The following is a 5,000-nucleotide window of genomic DNA, read 5'->3' as shown; positions in this document are numbered from 1 at the left end:
TCTGCTCGCACCACCCCAGGGAGCCGTTGCCCGATTCAGGGACTTGGTCTGGGGTCTAGGGCAGCATCCGCCGCGTGCACGGGCTGATCGAGGCCATGGGCGCCTGCCGGTCACCGGAGCAACCAGTCGCCGGACAAAAATCGCCGGAAGGCATGCACGCCCTGTATTTCGTTCGAGGGACGTTGGCCGGGGTGCACGCAATGGGAGGCCCATCGCGCACACCTACTCCCCCCGTGGGGGGGGGGGGAGAGGGGGTGCCGGACCACCACCCCCTAAAGAGCATTAGAGATTTTACAGATATGCTACCAGTAGACGTTAAAATGTCTGAAACGGGGACACTTTTTCCAAACAAGCAAATCCCACACCGAGGGTGCGCAGGTGCCGATGGTGGTCGAGGCATGTGCCCGCAACAAGGGCCAACGCGAGCCGATGGTGGTCGAGGCAACCGCCCGCACCAGCTCGAGGCATGTGCCCACACCAAGGCCCGGCATGTATCGATGGTGTTCGACGTAGGGGCCATCTTCTGCTGATGGTGGTCGAGGCAAGAGCCCGCACCAAGGGCCAGCGTGTGCCCATGGTGCTCGAGGCAACCGCCCGCACCAGGGCCCAGCGTGTGCCGATGGTGCTCGAGGCAACCGCCCGCACCAAGGGCCGACTTGTGCCGATGGTGGTCGAGGCAAGCGCCCGCACCAGGGCCCAGCGTGTGCCGATGGTGGTCGAGGCAAGCGCCCGCACCAAGGCCGAGCGTGTGCCGATGGTGGTCGAGGCAAGCGCCCGCACCAGGGCCCAGCGTGTGCCGATGGTGGTCGAGGCAAGCGCCCCCACCAAGGCCGAGCGTGTGCCGATGGTGGTCGAGGCAACCGGCCGCACCAAGGGCCGGCGTGTGCCGATGGTGTTCGAGGCAACCGCCCGCACCAGGGCCCAGCGTGTGCCGATGGTGGTCGAGCCAAGAGCCCGCACCAAGGGCCGGCTTGTGCCGATGGTGTTCGGGGCAACCGCCCGCACCAGGGCCCTGCGTGTGCCGATGGTGCTGGGGGCAAGCGCCCGCACCAGGGCCCAGCGTGTGCCGATGGTGCTGGGGGCAACCGCCCGCACCAGGGCCCAACGTGTGCCGATGGTGGTCGAGGGAACCGCCCGCACCAGGGCCCAGCGTGTGCCGATGGTGCTGGGGGCAACCGCCCGCCCCAGGGCCCAGCGTGTGCCGATGCTGGTCGGGGCAAGCGCCCGCACCAGGGCCCAGCGTGTGCCGATGGTGGTCGGGGCAACCGGCCGCACCAGGGCCCAGGGTCTGCCGATGGTGCTCGAGGCAACCGCCCGCACCAAGGCTCAGCATGTGCCGATTGTGATCGAGGCAACAACCCACACCAGGGCCCAGCTTGTGCCCATGGCGGTCGAGGCAAGTGCCCGTACCGAAGGGCAGCCTATGCCGATGATGGTCGATGCATGTGCCATCACCATGCGTCATCATGTGCCATTGATGGTCGAGGCCTTGGCCGAAGTTCGATTTTGAGCCACGGTGCACATGCCTGGCTCCAGCATGTACTGGTGCCGCATTTTTTTCACTCGGGACAGCATCGCCGGAGCATCGCCGGAGCACCGCCGGAGAACCTGACCGGCGGCATTGGGGTTCCGGCGATTGGGAGGGGGGCCGGGGGGGTGTGCGCACATGATGTGCGATGGGTGCTGGTACTTGGCCTTGTGTTGGCCCCCTATCCCTCATCAAACCTCTGAGAATTCACACCCCCTTAAAGAGCATTTGAGATTTTACAGGTTTGCTACCAGTAGCCGTTAAAGTGTCTGAAATGGGGACACTTTTTTCAAACGGTCACAAAATCTTCTCCACTTCGAGTTTTTAGCTGAATTTTTTTGTGCATGCCAACAAAAATAGAAGGATCACGCCTACAAAATTTGGGGCCAAAAATCCTTATAAAAAAATTTTAAAAAATCCCGAACCGCAAAAAGTTTCGAAAATCGTGAAAAATAGAAAACGAGTCATCTTCCAACGAAACTTCACGTGAAGGCTTAGGGGACCGTTGTATGAATTTACAAGCCATAAAAATGGCATTGGCACGGCAGAAATTTGAAGATGTGCCTAAACCCACCAGGGCCCAGCGTGTGCCGATGGTGCTCGAGGCAACCGCCCGCACCAGGGCCCAGCGTGTGCCGATGGTGCTCGAGGCACCCGCCCGCACCAGAGGCAACCTGCCGCACCAGGGCCCAGCGTGTGCCGATGGTGGTCGAGGCAACCGCCCGCACCAGCGCCCAGCGTGTGCCGATGGTGGTCGAGGCAACCGCCCGCACCAGGGCCCAGCGTGTGCCGATGGTGCTCGAGGCAACCGCCCGCACCAGGGCCCAGCGTGTGCCGATGGTGCACCAGGGCCCAGCGTGTGCCGATGGTGCTCGAGGTAACCGACCGCACCAGCGCCCAGCGTGTGCCGATGGTGCTCGAGGCAACCGCCCGCACCAGGGCCCAGCGTGTGCCGATGGTGCTCGAGGCAACCTGTCGCACCAGGGCCCAGCGTGTGCCGATGGTGATCGAGGCAACCGCCCGCACCAGGGCCCAGCGTGTACCGATGGTGCTCGAAGCAACCGACCGCACCAGGGCCCAGCGTGTGCCGATGGTGCTCGAGGCAAGCTGCCGCACCAGGGCCCAGCGTGTGCCGATGGTGGTCGAGGCAAGCGCCCGCACCAGGGCCCAGCGTGTGCCGATGGTGCTCGAGGCAACCTGCCGCACCAGGGCCCAGCGTGTGGTCGAGGCAAGCGCCCGCACCAGGGCCCAGCGTGTGGTCGAGGCAAGCGCCCGCACCAGGGCCCAGCGTGTGCCGATGGTGGTCGAGGCAAGCGCCCGCACCAGGGCCCAGCGTGTGCCGATGGTGCTCGAGGCAACCGACCGCACCAGGGCCCAGCGTGTGCCGATGGTGGTCGAGGCAAGCGCCCGCACCAGGGCCCAGCGTGTGCCGATGGTGCTCGAGGCAACCTGCCGCACCAGGGCCCAGCGTGTGCCGATGGTGGTCGAGGTAAGCGCCCGCACCAGGGCCCAGCGTGTGCCGATGGTGGTCGAGGCAACCTGCCGCACCAGGGCCCAGCGTGTGCCGATGGTGGTCGAGGCAACCGCCCGCACCAGGGCCCAGTGTGTGTCGATGGTGGTCGAGGCAAGTGCCCGCACCAGGGCCCAGCGTGTGCCGATGGTGATCGACGCAACCGCCCGCACCAGGGCCCAGCGTGTGCCGATGGTGCTCGAGGCAACCTGCCGTACCAGGGCCCAGCGTGTGCCGATGGTGGTCGAGGCAACCTGCCGCACCAGGGCCCAGCGTGTGCCGATGGTGGTCGAGGCAAGCGCCCGCACCAGGGCCCAGCGTGTGCCGATGGTGGTCGAGGCAAGCGCCCGCACCAGGGCCCAACGTGTGCCGATGGTGGTGGGGGCAACCGCCCGCACCAGGGCCCAACGTGTGCCGATGGTGATCGAGGCTACCGCCCACACCAGGGCCCAGCGTGTGCCGATGGTGCTCGAGGCAACCGCCCGCACCAGGGCCCAGCGTGTGCCGATGGTGCTCGAGGCAACCGCCCGCACGAGTGCCCAGCGTGTGCCGATGGTGGTCGAGGCAAGCGCCCGCACCAGGGCCCAGCGTGTGCCGATGGTGCTCGAGGCTACCGCCCGCACCAGGGCCCAGCGTGTGCCGATGGTGCTCGAGGCAACCGCCCGCACGAGTGCCCAGCGTGTGCCGATGGTGGTCGAGGCAAGCGCCCGCACCAGGGCCCTGGTGTGTGCCGATGGTGCTCGAGGCACCCGCCCGCACCATGGCCCAGCGTGTGCCGATGGTGCTCGAGGCAAGCGCCCGCACCAGGGCCCAGCGTGTGCCGATGGTGCTCGAGGCAACCGCCCGCACCAGGGCCCAGCGTGTGCCGATGGTGCTCGAGGCAACCGCCCGCACCAGGGCCCAGCGTGTGCCGATGGTGCTCGAGCCAACCTGCCGCACCAGGGCCCAGCGTGTGCCGATGGTGGTCGAGGCAACCGCCCGCACCAGGGCCCAGCATGTGCCGATGGTGGTCGAGGCAACCGCCCGCACCAGGGCCCAGCGTGTGCCGATGGTGCTCGAGGCAACCGCCCGCACCAGGGCCCAGCGTGTGCCGATGGTGGTCGAGGCAACCGACCGCACCAGCGCCCAGCGTGTGCCGATGGTGGTCGAGGCAACCGCCCGCACCAGGGCCGAGCGTGTGCCGATGGTGCTCGAGGCAACCTGTCGCACCAGGGCCCAGCGTGTGCCGATGGTGATCGAGGCAACCGCCCGCACCAGGGCCCAGCGTGTGCCGATGCTGCTCGAGGCAACCGACCGCACCAGGGCCCAGCGTGTGCCGATGGTGGTCGAGGCAAGCGCCCGCACCAGGGCCCAGCGTGTGCCGATGGTGGTCGAGGCAAGCGCCCGCACCAGGGCCCAGCGTGTGCCGATGGTGGTCGAGGCAAGCGCCCGCACCAGGGCCCAGCGTGTGCCGATGGTGGTCGAGGCAACCGCCCGCACCAGTGCCCAGCGTGTGCCGATGGTGGTCGAGGCAAGCGCCCGCACCAGGGCCCAGCTTGTGCCGATGGTGATCGAGGCAACCGCCCGCTCCAGGGCCCAGCGTGTGCCGATGGTTATCGGGGCAACCGGCCGCACTAGGGCCCAGGGTCTGCCGATGGTGCTCGAGGCAACCGCCCGCACCAAGGCTCAGCATGTGCCGATGGTGATCGAGGCAACAACCCACACCAGGGCCTAGCTTGTGCCGATGGCGGTCGAGGTAAGTGCCCGTACCGAAGGGCAGCCTATGCCGATGATGGTCGATGCATGTGCCATCACCATGCGTCATCATGTGCCATTGATGGTCGAGGCCTTGGCCGAAGTTCGATTTTGAGCCACGGTGTACATGCTTGGCTCCAGCATGTGCTGGTGCTGCATTTTTTTCACTCGGGACAGCATCGCCGGAGCATCGCCGGAGTACCGCCGGAGAACCTGACCGGCGGCATT

Source organism: Durio zibethinus, unplaced genomic scaffold (genome assembly GCF_047325235.1).
Source record: "Durio zibethinus cultivar Kanyao isolate XHJ-2024 unplaced genomic scaffold, ASM4732523v1 HiC_scaffold_400, whole genome shotgun sequence".
Taxonomy (NCBI): domain Eukaryota; kingdom Viridiplantae; phylum Streptophyta; class Magnoliopsida; order Malvales; family Malvaceae; genus Durio; species Durio zibethinus.
This window is presented reverse-complemented; position numbering follows the sequence as displayed.